We start from the raw sequence: 20,245 nt of genomic DNA on the forward strand, positions 1-20,245 counted from the left end.
ATGGATTCATATGCTGAAAGATTTTAGTCTTTTGGACAGAAAGTGTCACCTGAGAATCTAAACTAAACATGTATATTAGAGTTCCCTAGAGAAACAAAACCAATAGGGAGAGAGGGTAGGTAGGTGGAAGGTGGATAGATAGGTGGATAGATAAATGAGGTAGATATTATTATATTAAATGTCTAATATTTATCACATGCCAGGAACTGTGCTAAGTGCTTTACATGATTAACTTGTTTTAATCCTGATGGCAAGCCTATGACGTAGATATTACTACTCCCATTTTACAGGTAAGGAAACCAAAACACAAAGAGGTGAACTAACTTACCCAAGATTACACAGCTAGGATTCAAATTCAAGTTGTCTAACTCTACATTCTTTGCTCTTAAGTCTTACATTGTACTGCCTTTCCTAGGATCTAAATGATAGTAATTCATAATGCCAACTCTACCCAGAGTAATACAGGTCCATTTTAGGAGAACATAATAATAGTTATTAAAATGTTTGTGTATTTTATTTTAGAATAAATGTAATTACCAATCCCCTTCTTCTCAGTTCCAACAGTTAATGAGTACAATGGTCAAAACTCTTGAGAGAGCCATATACTACTATCAGTATATAATGACAGGTTTCAGATTGCATACACAAATATTTTCAAAGGTGTATTCCTCTGAGTTATCACGGATCACTATAAAATACAAACATAAAGGAAACTGTCTTCTTTGAATACGATAGACCTATTTGTGTTGGGAGGAATGAGAGATGTGTATAACATGAGAACTGAGTACAAGTGCATTATGGCCTTGTCTATTGTAATACGTGTTTCCCTGGTAGCTCTCTTTATTGATAACAGCCTGTTGGGTATTTTACCTGGGAGTGCTATTAGATTTCCTAAGGCATTTCTCTTTTATCCAATCATTATTCTCCATCTTCTGTGTTCTTTGCCCATCTTAGTCACAGTGGGTATTTCTTTTCCTGGTCTATTGATCACTCCTTAATGCTGACTTACCATTTTTTTCTACAGTTTGCCAGAATGTGTATAATGGTTTAGCCATTTTTACACCTCTTCAAACCTGTAAGTGTATTAGTAATGTTAGTTAATACATCAGGAGCTTATTGGAATACCTAAAAACGCATAAAATTTTTTGAGTAAGCACTCAGAGAAAGATGTAATTCTTACAAATGCTTTTAATAAGCACTGTGAAATTGAAAATAAGGCATGTGTTTAACACATATATACATTGTAGAACATTTTTATGTTATTTTAATTCCAGTATAATTAACATACAGTGTTATATTAGTCTCAGGTGTACAATATAGTGATTCAGCACTTCCCTACATTATTCCGTGCTCATCACAATATGCGTACTCCCAATCCCCTCCACCCATTTCACCCATCCCCCTGCCCACCTCCCCTGTGGTATATACATTGTAGAAAGGTTAATAAGGTTAATATTAAAATGGCAAATGTGCAGGAACATAAAATTTGTAAATGGAAACTACCTTCCAGGTACTTATCAATGTCAACTTTATCAGTTAAAAGTTATGGTTTAGACATGATTACAGTATGATTTCCTGTTCATTATCTGGAGTAACCATGGGAAAACCTATGTCCTCCTGAAGCTTAGGGAAGTACTTCCTAGAATATTGTATATAGAATGTTCTTTATCCATTTTTACCTTATATTGTTTGGGTTGCAATTAATTTTCACCACCCTTCCATTGCTCCTTGTTCCAATCAGGGTCTAGGTCAAATGCTTGGTCCCTGAGAGGGGAAACACTGCACAAGCAAAAGGAGTTATTGTAGTTGCGAGCTCCTCAAATGCAAATAAACCACTGTTTTAATGGCGTTCATGGAATGTTAAATACTTGACAGAAAAAAGTGTGTGCTAATTTGACTATATAGTACATTTCATCAGTATTGTCTCTTTCTCCAAACTTCTACGAGTCCATATATTCATGGAAAGAACCAGAAGTGGGGTCAGTTTGGAAAGAAGTATTTGTCTGCAGTTTTGATCTGAGAAGAGTATGTGCAGTTCAGTCACTTCACTGCCCTGTGAGGCCTCTAGAAAAATCTGTAAAGAGATGGATGAGGTGACAAAACAGATCCTGGTAAAGAGGGGTTTAGGGATTGCTATCACTGAAGGAGTAAAGATTAGGTCAGAAATATTTTTGTTCAACTCCATTCAAGAATCAATCATGTTAATTCTGCAGGGATGCTGGAAGAAATTACAATTTGACCTGCTGTGGAGGTACCTTTTTACCCTTGATGGCTTCTGAGTAGCTTCTTGTACTTCAAGGAGCTTAAATACATCATTGCACTGCCAACACATTCTAACCTCACTAGCACATCGGCACTTGGCCATGTCACATTAATTTTTTAGAAGTTTATTATATGTATGTATATGTGCCTGTGTGTGTATATGTGTGTGTGTGCATATATACACAGATACTTACTGTGTAATAAAAATTAAAAACAGATCTTCAAACAAAGATCTGGAATTCACTTCAAGTTGTTATTTTTAACTTAAAATGATAAATATTCAAAGTCAAGAATGTTTTACTTAATTGAGAGATATTTTACATTTTAATTTTACATTTTACATTTAATTTTACATTTTACATATTAATTATGTCAATATTATTTATTAAAATTAGTTTGGAAGTCCAAGCCTATGTGGTAAGAACTAAACAAAAATAAGATAAACATTGGGTGAAATGGGTATGGGGAATTGGGAGTACACGTATTGTGATGGGCACAGAGTAATGTATGAAGTTGTTGGGAGAGTAATATGTTGCACACCTGAGAGTAATATAACAATGTAAGTTGGTTGTACTTGAATTAAAAAATAAATGAAAAATTTTTAAAGAAGAAAAACATTGGAAAGAATCTACAAATTATATTACTTTATGGCTTGATGTGCTAAAGAAACCAGCCAGTTGCCACTCAAATAATCAGATTTAGTAAAGTTGTTTGAAATAAAAAGTAGTATCCAGAAATAGCCATTTAACAATAAAAAGATCCTGTTTTAGAGCAAGAAAGTTGTAAAATGCGTAGGAATAAACCTGTGAGATGTTTATGACAAAGTAAAACAAACTAGAAAATTTGGGAATTTTACTTGGTGTAGAGACTAACTCACAAACTGGAGCTAGAAGTTTGCCTGAGGAGTTTGAAGCAAAAGGCTGACTGGGAATAGGAATTAGGTTGTAGCATTATTTCAGTTCTGGCCAAAATCTGAAAAGAATTTTTGACAGAAGTGATTCTAAAATTCATTTGTAAAAATAAACATTCAGGAAGACAAATTAATGTTTTGAAAAGAAGCAGGAATGGGGGAGGTGGGTGACTTTAAATGATATTTCATGTATTAAACATGCTATAAAGCATCAGTAAATAAAATACAAAGCTAGAGTAGAGTTTCTCAACCTCTGACATTTTGGACCAGATAATTCTTTGTCCTTGGGGCTGTTCTGTATTTTTAAGAATGTTAGCGTCCTCCTTGACATCTCCTCCTTAGATGCCAATAGCACCTTCTTCAGTTATCGTAACCAAAACTGCCTCTGGATTCTAGCAAATGTCCCCTGGGAGCAAAATCATCCCTGGTTGAGAACCACTGAGCTAAAGAACAAAACAAATAGAATCATAAATTAATGAAACAGATTTAAAAGCTCAGATATTATCCAATTATATACAAGAAGTTCACTTATGATAAGGTAGGCATCACTAGGCAATGAAGAAAGAAAATCTTTATAATTAGAATTGTGACAATCAACTTTTAAATTAGATTAGCATATTATCAGATTTCATACTACACATTAAAATTAACATTATGAGTAGAATTTAAAATAAGAAATCCTATCATGAAAAAGAACTAGTGAAAAACAGATTTAACTATGTATCTGATCTTTGGAACCATGATTGTTAAGGAAACCAAAGATCTGTCACATACAAAACCAAAGTTCAGCATTTTGACACAAATGGCAATTTTTTAGGAAAAGGAAAATTAACAGACAAGGAAAAATATTTAAACGTATTATGGCAGATTTGGGATTAATATGTATACCAGGGATAACACAAAGGAATAGATAATAGATGTTTTAGGCTTTGTGGGCAGGACCAGCTTCATGGGCATGTGACTTTCACTTGATTTAATGCTTTTGTGTTGCCATCTTAAAAGTCTTAGTAATTATTGTAGTCTACATCTGAAACTAGTGATATACTATATGTTGGCCAATTGAATTTAAATTAAATTTTTTAAAAAGAAAGAAATTCTTAGTAATTGTTTAGCAAGGGGCTCCACATTTTCATTTTGTTACTGGACCCTGCAAATTATGTAGCCAGTTCTATTTGTGGGCCACATGATCTGTTGAATCTACTCAACTCTGTAGTTGTCGCATAAAAGCAGCCATAGATGATACATACATGAATGAGTGAATGTGGCTTTGTTTGAATAAAACTTTACAAGAATAGGCAGTGGGACACATTTGGCCATGAGCCTTAGTTTGCTCTTGTCTGTACTGTATAGAAAGCCTATAGAAATTGATAAAAAGAACTACATATAAATAAATGTCCTACCTCAATCATTTTCAGAGAAATGCCTATTAACAGAAAACAACTGTTGCATCAATGCAAACTTAAAATAATGATGAATTTCCATAGTGAAACCATAGTAAACCTGGTGGCCTCAAGAAGCATTCACAGAGGCATAACTCAGAAAACTTTTTGAAGAATATATATGAAGAATTATAAAACAGCATGTTCCCTTTGACTCAGTATCTTCTCCCCTAGAAATTTATCCCAAGAAATAGGCAAAATTAGAAAAGACTACATGCACAAAGATGTTCAATAGAGATTTATTGCTAGATGAGAAACTGAAAACTAAATAAATGTGCTACATTGGAAGTATGCTCAGGTCAGCTATGATCTATCAATTTTATGAAAGAATATGCCATCAATAAAAGTAATCCCTTTTGTGTACATGATTTAATAACTGGAGAAGTGTTCTGTTAAGTGAAAAGAGCAGATAGTCTGTCAATGCTATGTTTGCAGAAATGTAAAAAACATGCACACAGAAAGGCAAATACTGAAGGAACCAAAAAAGAAGCAACCAGAACACAATCTTTTGAGTTCCAGCTCTGGTCAGTCTACGCCTGAGCAAGAGTCCTGGCCTGTTGGTGTGACCGTGGGCAAGTTGCTGGACACTCTCTAAGACTCAGTTTCCTTCTCTACAAAATAGATATAAATAACATTATACTGCTTATCTCATAAGGGTATTGTGAGGTTAAATGGAAAAATATAGATGACATAAGACAGTGCTTTGCATATGGTAAGCTTTTAAATGTTACCTATCATTTATCGTTATAATTATTTATTATTGGCAAAGCATGGGAAGTTAAGACAGTTTATTTCATTTTTAGTTCCACTGTTATGATGTTACTTTTGCAGTTTAAGACACTTCTAACAGCTGTCTTTTAAAATGTAATGATTAAGACTGCAGCAATCTCAGCAGGTAGCAGACTAAAACTATTAAAGCAAGGATAATAAAAAGACCATTTTAAAGATCTCACCAACAGAAAAAAGAATTGCTGAAATGCCTTAACATAAGTTGCTAAGCAAAAGCCACAAAGACAATTTAGAATGAGCAGAGGGAAGGGTAATGAGTAGCGATAATTAAAGCTGCCACCAGATATACTCATAACACACAAATTCCCACACATCTCTGTGTCCTTTAGGGAAGCTGATGAAGTCAGCAGCAGGAAGAGAAAAGGGTGGTTATTAAACCGGTCATGTAGTGAACACTCACCTTCACCCAGCTTCTCCCCCTGTGGTAAAAGGGGAAGAGAAGCCACATCATCAGCATTACTGCCAGGAAGCTTTGCTGTTCATGCCTGACCCTTGTCCTGGTCCTTACCTCTCCCTGTGGATGAGTGGGGCTCCTGGACATCACATCGCTGGATGGTTGGGGTTCCCAGTTGGGTTACTCTTAGCAACTCTGCCCCAGGTCTGGTTCCCTGTATTTATTTTAGCCATTTGGTGCCACGAAGCAGGAAATCTCGGATTTTCCTCTTGGTGCCATCTTGTGTGCTCACTGATCTGCAGTTTTGCCTCCCTCATTTCCCTATGGTGTTTTGCAGAAATCATGCAGTACCAGGCCCAATTTGAGCGCTCCACTGACATCAATAGATGTGTCCTCTTAACTGCAGCACCAGTGACATTTTGGAGTGGATGATTCTTTGTTGTGAGGGTTACACTGTGAATTGTAATATACTTAGAAGCATCCCTGGTCTCTGCCCACTAAAGGGGTACATTCCCTCCAGTTGTGACAACCAAAAATGTGTCCAGATGTGGCCAAATGTCTGGTGGGGGGCAAAGTCACTCCCAATGAAGAACCACTCTTCTAGATGGCACTTCTGAAGGATCTCCTAATCACTTTTATGTAAAAAAAAAAAAAAAAAAAAAAAAGCCATTTAAATGGATACAGTGAGGGGGTGCTTGGGTGGCTCCATTGGTTAGGCATCTGCCTTCAGCTCTGGTCATAATCCCAGGGTCCTGGATCAAGCCCCATGTTAGGTTCTCTGCTCAGTGGGAAGCCTGCTTCTTTCTGCCGGCTGCTCCCTCTGCTTGTGCTCTCTCTCTCTGTCAAGAAAATAAATAAAATCTTTTAAAAATATAAAATGAAATAAATGGATACAGTGATTTAAATGTATTGCTCTTCATCACCTCAAATTTAAAAGGGAGTTATTTTTTTTAAATTTTTATTTATTTATGATAGTCACAGAGAGAGAGAGAGGCAGAGACACAGGCAGAGGGAGAAGCAGGCTCCATGCACCGGGAGCCCAACATGGGATTCGATCCCGGGTCTCCAGGATCGCGCCCTGGGCCAAAGGCAGGTGCCAAACCGCTGTGCCACCCAGGGATCCCCTAAAAGGGAGTTATTATTAAACTCATTTTTCAGGTGAGAAAATTGAGGTTCTTTTGGCCAAATGTTACACAGTTAATAAGTGCTAATATCTGAATTTGAACCTACATTTCTCTGACTACAACTCATCTTTTTTCTACTACTTGACATACTAGAGTATTATTTAACTGTATATGTGTTCAGGCTGCTACAACAAAATGTACCACAGCTTTGGCAACTTAGGCAACAAACATTTCTCACACTTTTGGGGTCTGGAAAGTTCAGGATCAAGGCACTGGCAAATTCAGTCTCTGGTGGGGGACCACTTCTTGTTCATAGATGGCCTGATTTCTCCCTTGTCCTCACATGGCAGAAGGAGCAAGAGCTCTCTGGGGTCTCCTTCTCAAGGCACTGATCCTTTGTCAGGCTTCCAGGCTCATGACCTGTTCACCTCCCAAAAGCCTTACCTCCTCTAACACCATTATACTGAGGGTTAGGATTTCAACATACGAATTTGAGAAAGATGAAAAACTTCAGTTCATAACAATATCCATATTACACTTGGAGCAATAAAGTGACAGTAAAGCAGCAAAGGAAAACATCAAAGACTTACCTCAGTCCAGCTGTCATTACATAATTAAACATTTTAGAACATAAATTTATTATAATTGTTTTCTAACTAAATAGAAAGTAATTTATCTTTGAAAGTAATTAGATTCACAGGATTTTCTTTTCCCCAAGTAGGTAGGGTCTCTCATTTGAAGTTCTACAAAACAGACTTTGAACTGATTGGTTCACATAACTAAAAAGCTCTGATATATTACTGGCTTCAGGTACAGCTTGATCTAGAAGTTCAAAGACGTTCATCAAAGACTTTTTCCTCTCCACCTTTCAACTGCCTCTCTTAATGCCAGCTTCATCCCCAGATTAACACTATGAGCCAGATTCCACATTGCACCATCAAAAAGAAAAGAGATTTTTTTTTTGTGGTAGCCCCACAAAAGAACGAATCAACTCCTTTCTCTCTTAAGCCCTAGCAAATATTTTATTTGGCTCTCTTTGAGTCATATGCCCATCCCTGGATCAATCATTGAAGACAGAGGGTTGGATGTGTGATTCACTTTAGCTGATCAAGGCACAACTCTGCACTATGAATGGGGTCAATCTCCTTCAAATTATAGAGCCAAAACCTTCTCAGAATAAGTTAAGAATATGATCTCAGAAGAAGGGGGAATGGGTGCTAATGGGCTGTCACCAATTCTGACAACCTACTTCCTGTAATTGGTAGTTTCCATTATTTAAACATTACCACCCCCGACCTTGTTCTACCGATTTACCTGGCATTGCTGGAAAACTCCTGGACAGGTGTCCAGGTACAATCAGTAGACAGGTATGGTGAACCAAGACCCACAGAGCAGATCCTACCCTAGAATAGGGCCAGGTTTGGGGACAGCCCACTGCTTCTTAGACAGGTTTCCCAGTCAGCCCCAGTCATTCCATCAGAACCTCTCTCAACATGAGGACTTTAGTGCCAGCCTGTTCTCACTGCAAGTAGTATAGCACTCTATTCTTCAAGTGCAAAGGAAAGGGGCTTACTGTTTCTGAGCACCTACTGTACACCATGGAAGTCATATACACTCATGTCTTCCTACACCCTTCTGTGAGGTAAGTATTGTCATTTAACTTTAAAGATGAGGAAATGGGGGTGTCTGGATGGCTCAGTTGGATAAGAGTCTGCCTTTGGCTCAGGGCCTGATCCCAGGGTCCTGGGATGGAGCCCCATGTCAGGCACCCTGCTCAGCAGGGAGCCTGCTTCTCCCTCTCCCTTTGTCCCCACCCCACCCCTGCTCGTGCTCGCTTTCTCTCTTTTTCTCTCTCAATGAATAAAAAAATCTTTAAAAAAAATAAAATAAAGATGAAGAAATGGAAGCTCAGAGAAGTAAAGTAGCTTGCCCAAAGTCCCATCACCTAAAAGAAACAAAACATGGATTCAAACTGGCATGTGCTTCATTCCAAAGCCTGTGCTTTTTGTCTCCAAAAATGAAGCCCCTAGGAGAAGATCAATCAATGACTATATTTATTGAGAACCTATTTATCAAGAAATATACTCAATACTATTTATAAAAGGTGAATATAAAACCTTTCCTTTTTCCCCCCACCAATAAATGAAAGAGGAAAATACAGAAAATAGGAAAGATGGGGGAAGCCCTTGCATAATGTGAAGCTCCTTGGCTATCACAGTAGTATAGAGAGTGCCTAGGAAATTAGCATCAACACCTAAAACAAAAGCATCCATGGCTACCGTGAAGCTGTTTCTTTAGCCAAAGTGCAGTGAGTGACTTCAGGCTGTGACACCAAGTCCCCAGAGAAATTAGCAGCTGGGGCAGCCCTGCAGTGATGCGGGGATTGGGGATCGAAGTAGCACTTGAGAAAGACGGCAAGCTAGCGGTATGTAGGACAGTCCCGTTATAAAGTATTTCGGCTCTGCCCCCAGGTTGGTGTGCCCTAAGGGGGAGTTCCTGGGGCACCAATACACAGGAGCATTGGTTTTGCTAAAATTCAAACTCTGTGGTCTGGAATAGAACAAACAGGAAGAGTGTTTGTCTTAAAAAGCCAATATGGTTTCACTCATGGGGAATATAAAAAATAGTGAAAGGGATTATAGGGGAAAGGAGAGAAAATGAGTGAGAAAAATTAGAGAGGGTGACAAAACATGAAACCTAACTCTGGGAAACAAACAAGGGGAAGTGGGTGGGGTTATGGGGTGACTGGGTGATGGGCACTGAGGGGGGAACTTGACAGGATGAGCACTGGGTGTTATACTATATGTTGGCAAATCGAACTCCAATTTAAAAATATACATTATGAGCACTGGGTGTTATTCTGTATGTTGGCAAATTGAACACCAATAAAAAAATAAATTTATTATTAAAAAAATTAAAATAAAATATATATTAAAAAAGCCAACTTGGGCAAAAGTACGTACTTGCTCTTCACCTGATAGGGCAATATGTGGATTTCTTTCAGCTCTGGAAAGAATATGGCCTTTAGCTATAACAAAATACACCAAAACAACCCCCCCAACTCAGTGTCCATGTACCTCATACCTGCCCCCTTAAACCCAGGGGAAACCTCTGAAGGGTGTGAATTAAATTTATTCCTTTGCCTGTGATTCATAATATATAGGTAGGATGGCACAAATGTAAGGAGCCATTTCCCCAGTATATGTCCCTTAGAATTTGGGCAGTTATATATGATTTGGCTTGTTCTACAGATAGCCCAGAGCAGGAGCGTTTCAATTCAGTTCTGCAGAGAGCTAGGCTTCTGATAGTCATTTGCTTGCAGCCCACAAAGCCCTACAACAGTTAAATTCTAAGTAAAGCACCAGGACTTTAGGGCTTTGGATGTCCATCCCAAGTAGTGGGTCAGCGAATGGAGGCTACAGAGTATTTTCCACCTGACCTACTACCTGACAGTAGTAGGAAATGCAATGAAGACATTGATTGGGAAAATTATGCTGTAGTTTGAGATAATTTGAGGTCCTCTGGGAAATGATGACATGACAATTCCAGTATAAAATGAAATGCCTAGTTAGTTAAAGTCCATCAATTTAAAGAAAATGACATATGAAAATGTATGTGAAACCTATACTTGTAACATCTAATTATATATAACCAAACCTGTAGTTCATCATTATAGAAAAAAAACAAACAAACCTGTCATTTCTTAGATTGTATCTTTAAAACTTTTCAATAAGTTATGTTCAAGATGAAACCCCTGTCCAAATTCCTCTTCTGTTGCCTATTAATGTGCTGGAATCCATGGCTGGGTCTGAATATCTGGGCCCATATCTTGCCCACCTGATAAAGATGGAATAACAAAGCCTCTCACCTCCCTAGAAGAGCAGATGTGAGGAATGCCAATGTGCGTGAACCTCTGACAATTGACAGTGTGAGAAGCCGAATAAAATGGAAACATTCTGCAAAAAGAACTTTCTTTACAAGTCAGGTGGTAAATGTCTTTGCTGCTGTTTGTGGTTATACACTAACAATGGTGTAAAATGTTCTGCTAGAAAAAACCGTGAGGATTCCAGGACCATATCCAGAAAGATACAATCCATGTTGAATTTTGAGCATTCCTTTCAGTTCACGATGGGAATGTAATTAAAAGCTTTCATTTGGGTGACTAAATTATTGTTTCCCTCTCACGGAACCCAAAGTTACTAGTGTTCAGGCCTCTGTCATTGAGTCTCTGAGGGAGGGCATCCTGGTGGCGGCTTTACTTGGGGGAGAGAATGCATGGTGAGCTCTTTCCAAGTGTCTGTAGATGGTCCAGGGTGTGTGATTATAGATGCTGTGGAGAAGATTGGTGGATATAAAAGACTGTGTTAGCATGTTGGACCTGCATTTATGCCTATTTAAGAATCTGTCATTGCAGAAGTGAATTTTACCAGCAATTCCTTCTTAATTGAAATGAATCATTAAGTCAATTCCTTTTTAGAGCACACGCCATCTTTAACATTTCTTACGGGCCATTTGTGGAAGGATGTATTGTCACTGCTCACACTGCAGCCTCTGGAAGATAGCACCACAGACAGAGCTAAGGAGGGCCATGCCTCACCTCGCTGTGCGGGGCCCATTGGCTCATTCTGGTCTCACACAGCTCAACCAGAACAGGAGCCAGACCACTACCACACAGGGACTCACCCACACACTCCCAAATCTCTAGAACTTCTCATTCCACTTGCAAAATGTGTCCATGCAGCAGACATGAAGAAGAAGCATGCGATGCAGAGAACTGGGATTGAGCAATCACGAGGGACCCACAGCAGTCCATGTGAGTGGGATGCTCTGACACAACCATCTGTCATACCCATCTTGTGTGCTGCGCTTGGCTTTGTAGGGTTTGTATCCTCCCCACTTAGCATTACTCCCCTGTGGTCCCTGCACTTGTCTAGCTAAACACTATGACTTAAAGCATTAAATACTAGAGCCAATGGTTTGGTGATTATTAAGATGCTTTTGTAAAAATGATAGGTCCACTCCTGTTATGCCAAATTAGATACAAATATTGGTGCTTGAAGGACCCTTAGAATCGACCCATCAATACCATTTATTTTGCAGCTGGAGAAACTGAGACTCAGAGATAAAATTACTTGTCACTCAGTATGTTTAGTGAGAGGAGGACCTGACCCTTTGTCTCCTGACAAATAGTTTAGTCAGTGCTCTTTCTCCAAGACCAAAGAGCTCATGGCATGGCTCCTTTTTATCTTTTATGACCTCTCTTGCTGACCTGATGGCTCAACTGCTTGTACTCTGGGCTGATGTCACAGTAGCTTTTTCTAAAGGTGAACTTCCTGGCAAAACATTGCCTATGTGGTGGAACGATATATTGACATATTAATTTGTTTCCATGTGTCGGTGTTTATTCCCTCCTTCCCACACATCCCCTATTCCATGTCAACACCAAGCAAGTGATCCAGTGTGCTTTTTAATCACAGGAATATAGGTCCAGGACAACAGCAGAAGTAACTTAAATTTACTGACTTTTCTTGTCCTTTATGAGAGCTTATACTTCTCAAAGCAATTATACTAGGAGCCTTGGAGACAGGGGAATAACGGAGGTGTCCCTGAGGACCAGGAGGGAGACAGAGGAGGCTTATTCCCCAAGACTAAAGAAGGGGAACAAAATGGGTGGGCTTTTCAATTAATGAGACATATGTCCTTCTGGGTAGCAGAACTTCTATAAGGTGGCAAGACCTCAAAGGTGACAACCATATGGGACACAAAAGAAGGCTGGGACTTGCATCCTGGTGCTTTGAGCCCCAGCAAAGATGCCTGTGCCCTGACTGTGGCACAGAAGCAACAGAACCCCTGGAACCAGAAGTATGTGAGCTGGATACTGAGGGCTTCGGGACTACCAGGTATAGACCAACGCCCAAGTGCCTCTTTAATGTACTGTTAGGATCCTGTAGGGAAGTCCCAATAATTACGACAGAATAAACTTCTTGGGAGCCAGTGTGATGGTGGCTCAAACACCACTAGAAATTGACTTTAAAAATAAAAAGGCTTTTAAAAAAAATACATTACTTATAGCAAGATTTTTACCTGCTACATTTGTCTTAAAATTTTTATCAAAGTGTAGGTATTACATTTGCCTCAGCCCAACTTCAAAACTAATGATTTGTCCCTGAAAAGCTTTACAGTATGGTGGAGGTTTTATCAGCTCTGTGAGACCTTTCCTGACCACATACCCTCCCCTGGGCTACTACTGTATCATGTAAATGCATCTATAATTGCCCTTGACCCTCTGCATTATAATTATTTGTGTACAGCACTGTCTCCCCTGCTAGACTGTGAGCTCATTAAATGTAATGTGCCTTACTCTTCAACGCATCCCCCCAGGAACCAGTGCAAAGGCAAGCATGAGGAAGACCATCAGTAAATCTGTGTATTACGCTACAGTCTGAGCTGTTACTTTCCTGTAGCATTTTCCCTCAAAGGTTTCAGAACAATATGTGGTTCAGCAGCCCAGGCTGCACATAATTTCATTTTGGGTTTAAAACAAAAACAAAAACAAAAACGCTGTGCATTCTTCATTTGACCTAATGAAAACAAGAGAGCCCAAAGTTCTTTAAACAGTGGAAGTTTCTAGGTTTTCAATTTTGTCCCTGCTTTTGCTTTCAACTCAGGTCAATTCAGCAAACTCAAGGAGAATACCTAGTGTTTTCAGGGCACTTTGCACTGAGCTGTATGAAAGCATGTACACACACGTGCTCAGCCAAGAGTGCCCAGCCCACTGGGGAATGTAGGCAAAACCATTATTGGAGAGAGTTAGTTGACTGAGGAGAAACAATAGGAAGTTAAAGTTTTCAGGAGAGAAATACAAAATACATGAGCTAGAAGCAGCAAATGAAGAATGCTTCGTCCCCCTCCCCCCGCCAAATCACTGTATTATTTACCTAGGAATCAATATAAAATGTTTTGAGCTGCAGCCCCCAAGGAGAGTCAGATGACCAAATTGGCCATTTCCGTGACCTGCCCTGTCAGAATCAGCCGGTTCTTAATTCAGAATGAAAAATGATTAGGTCTGCTTCCAGAGATTTGTCTTCTTGTTATCGGATCAAAGCCACAATTATACACTAGTTCTTAAGTGTAATTTTATATTGAAATGAAGATAAAATGTATTTGCACTTATTCAGCCAAAAGAAGTGCAGTGTAAGATTTAAATGTTACCTGTACTGATTATTTTCCAGGTACTATAAGTGCCCTACAGTCCATCTGGGGGGCACTGATTCACTCTTCCCTGAGAATAAGCAGACCTTTAGAAGTTAAAACTCCCTTTTTTCCATTCATAAAGCAACGCATATAAAAATCCAGAAAAGAAGAAAAAAATCCATTATTCAATCATTCAAAGAACTCCACTGCTAATAATTTGATGTGTGTCCTTCCAGTATTTTTTTTAAGATTTTATTTATTTATTCATGAGAGACACAAAGAGAGAGAGAGAGGCAGAGACACAGGCAGAGGGAGAAGCAGGCTCCATGCGGGGAGCCTGATGTGGGACTCGATCCCAAGACTCCAGGATCACGCCCTGGGCCAATGGCAGGGGCTAAACCGCTGAGCCATCCAGGGATCCCTATCCTTCCAATATTTTCTAAGCATGTTTTATTTCATAGTTTGGGATCATACTCTATTTCATATATGTCTTCTTGTACTTATTCTTATAATAAAAAGTATTTAAAAATACTTTTTAAAAATAAGATGCCTAACTCTAAAATGCTGTACATTTGAAAGCTTTCATTTCTCGGTTTCTGCAATAAGATCTTAACAAATCTTTAACAGGAAGTAAAACTCATCAAAACTGGCCATAAATTTAGAGAACCCATTGGAGGGTCACAGCCAGCAAAGTCAGCAGATTCTGAAACCTCTCCAATTTCTGTGCCTTGCCAAGTGACTGAAGTGGAGAGGCAATTTGACTATTGCCTTCTGACTTTAATTAATGTTTAATACTCGGTGGCAAAAGCACACTTCCTCTTGTAAGTTCTCATTAAGTTCCTTTTGAATCAGTTAACACCCTGTTTATAAAGATGTGGATATTTTCTCTAATTACTGTAATTTTGGCTACTGTTGTAAAAATCAGTGCTCCGTGTCACACTGTCAGAGATCATTACAGATGCGTACATACTTCTCTCCTCCCTCTCCTGGAAACGATCCAACCATCTCTGGAAATCAAATGCACTAAAAGGTTTAATAAAGGAAAAGGAAATCCAGACATATCATGTCTCATTTCAGGCCGTTCCAGAACAAACCTGGGATGTATTCATCAGGGTGATGAAATGTGGTCTGTTTAAGCATTCAGGATAGGGATGCAGAGTCCTGTTACTTATTACACATTTCATTATTGTAAAATTCAATTCATTCTGCGGAACGAGAATGAATTGAGGTGATTTATGCTCTCAGGAGCACATTTCGCACTCCTGGTATTTCCTTTCATGTGAAGAGTGGTGGGGGAGGGTATAAACCCTGGGCTTTCTCCACCCCTTCGGTTGCCCCACCCCCTGGGGTGAAATGACTTTCATCATCCTCAGGTTTGGGAGAACTGGGCATGCGCCCTCAGCATCTTCCTCCTTTCTTCTTGGTTGGGAGTCAGACACCTTAGGAAGCCTGCGTTTTAGCCCCTGCCTTCTATGTGGGGAAGGACTATGGTTTTCTGGCACTGTTTATGACCGAGTAGGTAAGTCCACTTAATTCTGTGGCTCAGTATTAGGAGATCCATCTAAGCCACATTCTCTAACCTCATTACTTCACAAGTAATGAGGCCCCATCTTGATTTCCCTTACAGTCTTCTCCCTCTCTGAACTGATTGAAAACACTTACTAGGTGAACCGGGTACTATTTACCAGCTCCATTACACCGCCAAATACAAAGGCAATTCAAAAACAAGGCAACACAAAATGCCCCCCCCCCCTTCTTAAGCATGTTTTTCAAGGAGTTTTTGTTTTTTTTTAATCAGCCACTCTCTGTTCTGAATGTTCCCTATAAATTCTGCTATAGTCTCTGCCTGTCAGTGTTTACCTAATTCTGGATCTATCTAATAAAAAGGAGGGATGGGGAAGAGACCTAGCTGTCAATGATGGGAATTTTCCTTGGCAGGGGGCTATTATTCTTCATGCATTGATATTTTCTTCTGTTGTATTAGGAATTATTTCCCCCACTTTACTGAGACTAGTTGAAGCTAGGTAACTTGCTCACGTTTGCAGGCTGGTTAGCAGCAGAGCAGGGAATTGAACTATCCAGCTCCCAGGCCAGAGCCTTGTCTTCAGGACAGCTTTCCCTATGTCCCTCCCCATAGTCACTACCCTGAAATCCTATCCTTTCTCTGTCAAGGGCATTAGGAGAAAAAGAGGAGGGAATAAGGGAACAGAAAATAGTACTTCGATAAAGAACCCTTGTTGGAAGAGGCAGTGGTTTGCTTGGGAGCCATCTATAACCTAAAGTCTCCTGCTGTCAACTGAAACTTTTTTTTTTAGTTTTGTTTTTTTCTTGCCCCCAACAGAATTTCACATTGCTGTTTGTGTTACTTTTTAAAAGGATTGTATTTATTTATTTGAGAGAGAGAGCATGCAAGCAGGTGGGGGGAAGAAGGAGAAGCAGACTCCTCACTGAGCAGGGAGCCCGATGTGGGGCTCAATCCCAGGACCCAACTGAGCCACCCAGGCACCTCTGTTTGTTTTGTTCTTGTTTTTTGTTTTAAGCCACTAAGTTTATAGTAATTTATCCCAACAGCAGTAAGAAACTAATACACTTGCCTAAGAAACCTTAATTCTTTTTTTTTTTTTTTTAAGTATAGTTGACATGTGTTACATTGGTTCCAGGTGTACGACATAGTGATTGGACAAGTTTATACATCATGTTGCTCACCACAAGTGTAGCTGCCATCTGTCATGATATATCATTATTACAGTATCATGGACTGTCTTCCCCTGTGCTCTGCCTTGTAGTCCCATGACTTAATTCATTCCTTAACTGGAAGCCTGTACATCCCACTCCTCTTCATCCATTTTGCCCAACACTGTACCTCCCCTTCTCTCCTCCCCATTGTTTTTTAAGATATCTTATTTAATTATGTTTGTGATTATTTGGGTCTAACCACCATTTTTGCTATTTTAAAACAATTCTGTTGACTTTTGTCTTCCAAATTCATTCAATTGGTTTAAAAATGTCAGTACAAAAGTCAAATTTTCTTAAGTTATTACTCAGGGAATTCTCCAGGAAGGTTAAGATTCATTTACGTCACCACACTAATGAAGCCTATATTATTGTACAGAAACATCCAAATGTATTCTATTTTGTAAGTGAACTTTGCTTGCTGTTGATTCAAATGTTGTAAATATAGTGCTCTTTTCCCTCCTGTTATTGCAGGCTGCACCAAGAGAAGGATATATCGGGGTTTATTACATTAAGAAAGACATCACCCAACCAGAAGCTCATATTTCAGGAGTTAAGTAGTGGTCCCAGAGGTCAAGGCTAGTTTCCCTAAGAGGGGTACCTAACCCATGTTGGCCACTTACCTAAGAGGGACTTTATCAGTGTAGGTTAAGTGACTGAAGGTAATAATCTGAATGAGTCTTAAGGGTGGTTGGGAATCAGGCCCGTTTCTTGTGCATCAAATAGACTTGAATCAAATCAGAGGCACCTAGAAATATGCGGGTATATGTGTTTTGATATATCCTTCCTTGTGTTGTTCTTTAATGTCTCAAATTGTAAGTCCCAGAATTCTAACTTGTTAAATAGACCTCTAAAAGTATCTTTGAGGATAGATAGAGGGTAAAGAGCTGAGATACCAATATTTTCTATAAAATGTGATCATTTGGGCACCTGGTGACTCAGTCAGCATCCAAAGGCATTTGGCTCAGGTCATGATCTCAGGGTCCTCAGATGGAGCTCTGCATTGGGTTCCTTGCTCAGAGGGGAGTCTCCTTCTCCCCTTGCCGCTTTCCCTGGTCCTGCTCCCTATCTCTCAAATGGATAGATAAAATGTTTTTAAAAAATAATGTAATCATTCATAAGTAATTTTATCTACCACCTAGCAGTTATGTCACGGTAGATGTGGAAATTTTGCATTTATTTTTATTGGTATTATAATCTCTGTCTCTATGACAAATTATGGGGCGTGTGTGTGTGTTCCAGAGTGAGGAAGTGCAGCTCTTTATCTCACAGACTCTACATTCCAGATCCACATATTCTCCCTTTCTTCTCCCAACTCCTTTCATGAATGTGTGCCTCTTTGCCTGTACCAGTGGAAGGAAAGAGAGAAAAACAGACCAGTATTTGTTGTATTAGAGAAGTTTCTAACACAGAGAGAACTGTTTGATTTCACTCTCATTACAGCAACATGGGAGCTGGAAGCATTAGGGATGCTGGTTCACCATGATGCAAATTCAGCTCTCCTCTCATTTGCCAGGATTTGGAAGTGCTGAATCTGCAGCTGCTGCAATATTTTTTTCTCTCCAGAAATTTTTATTTCAGGCCTCCAGCATTTTTCATTTATCTTGGAAAAACCAAATACGTACATGCTGTACTTTTATTTCCTTACGTTTCATTTAGAACAGATGACATTTCTATGTAGATTTTTCTAAGAAAAGTAGTTTCCTATCTGCTTTGATTTGTTGATCCTTTTTAAGTGTCCCAAATTACCAAATGCACTTGTTCCCAGAGTCAAGTTCTCCTGCTGATAGAACACCAATGCCCCCTACTGATAAATTTCCCAAAAGCTTTCTTTAGAAAAATGAGAACATTAACTGCCTCTCTTCCAATAGGCACAGTATTCCCCAGCCTTGTCTGCAAAGGGCATGTGCTTCTAGGGTCATCTTAGTCTGCTTTATTAGGCTCTCATTAGAGTAATTTCCCCTATTAGTCTTTACTAAAGCAGCTAGAAGTTATTTCATGCTTCACTGGCTTTATTAGAAAAACAATTTTAAAGGTATCAGCAGAGCTTTATACCTGACAAAATGAAAACCAGAACTAACATTTGATTATGGTAATATAATTCCTGTTACATTATATTTGTATTTTATGGGAAAAGTCCCTCAAAATGCCTTTATATTTCTCTTTCAGTTTCTTCAGTATTTATAGAATTGCTGACATAAAGAGACTTTAAAACCTTAATGTTCCAGACTTACTAGAATCCCATCTAATGTCATCTCCATCAAGTAATTGCTTGGTTTCCCCTAGCAATAGAGAACATATCACCCCTCAGAGCAACCCACTTGCACCTTTGACCAGTTCTGACAAAGAGTTCATGCAAAATTTTTTCTGTTCCGCTTCCAAATAGTAGGCCAATTTCTACCCTTTGGCTGCTATAACAACTTTTGCTCTAACAAATCTAATTCCTATTAATTCTTCAAATATTTGGACAGAAAGATCATGCCCTTCTCCTGACATTCTTCTCTTCCTCAGGAAGAATAATATCAACTTTCAGAAAGGAGGCAAAATTCTATAAATGTGAGACCAAAGGGACAAGGACTTAGGACAGAATGCCAGTAGGAGATAAAATTCCTATTTTCAAAGGATGTACTAATTATTAGTTTCTCTCTCTCTCTCTCTCTTTCACACACACATACAGACTTTTCAGTTACCACACATACACTTTAAAAATGGCCATCTTTGAACTTACTAAAGGAATAGGAAACAAGTTTAGTTTCTGTAATAATGTGATCTGAATGTTGCCAGGAAGATCCAGTCTCGAGGCTCCTTCATAAATGCTTGAAAATCCTTAGACCTTCCTGTTCAGCTCACATAGTCTTAAGCAAACAGTGTCAGATGAGGATTGCTGACAAGGTTGAGAAATTAGTGAGCCTGGATTAAGGTTTTTTTGTTTGTTTGTTTGTTTTTTAATCAGCATATGTCTCACAAGGCCAGTTGGATCTTTATGAGATGCTCTTCATTCCATTGAGCTCTGCCACTTTGGATGCAAAATCAAGACTCCTGCTGCTCTCTGTGTAACCTGCTCTTTTTTTTTAATTTGCAGTCTTAATTTTGTCCTCTAGGTAGCCAATGACCCAGGCCATCTCCATGTGTTCCTTAAGCAATAGTAAGGCAAACTATGACCTCACCGAGAACCAGCAGCCACATTTGTGTTGCTAGGCTTGTTCTGCCATTAAGTCTTAAGAGTTGCTCTTTGCTATTGTGATTTTCTTAAGATAATGCAGAATGGTTTTATACATTGTATGCTCTGGGAAGCAGACACAGATGGAATAGGACTACAAAAAGTTCATCGGGGGGTAACATCTGTGAAAAGAAACGGGCAGTATTGAGCAGGTGAGGTCCGCGATACAGGTCTGAGGAG

At 39.1% G+C, this 20,245-nt stretch overlaps 1 protein-coding gene across 5 annotated transcripts in view; it reads left to right on the forward strand.

Moving 5' to 3' along the window:
* PLPPR1 (phospholipid phosphatase related 1) overlaps nt 1–20,245 on the forward strand; it is a 404,846-nt gene that overhangs the window by 307,996 nt on the left and 76,605 nt on the right. Inside the window, exon 1 of one of the 5 annotated variants that reach the window (XM_038552952.1) lies at nt 15,498–15,631. The exons of the other annotated variants lie outside the window; for them this stretch is intronic. The gene's annotated coding sequence lies outside the window, so the exon portion shown is untranslated. Of the gene's footprint in view, nt 1–15,497; nt 15,632–20,245 lie in introns of those variants that run through there. 5 annotated transcript variants of the gene reach the window in all.

Source organism: Canis lupus, chromosome 11, assembly GCF_011100685.1.
Source record: "Canis lupus familiaris isolate Mischka breed German Shepherd chromosome 11, alternate assembly UU_Cfam_GSD_1.0, whole genome shotgun sequence".
NCBI lineage: Eukaryota > Metazoa > Chordata > Mammalia > Carnivora > Canidae > Canis > Canis lupus.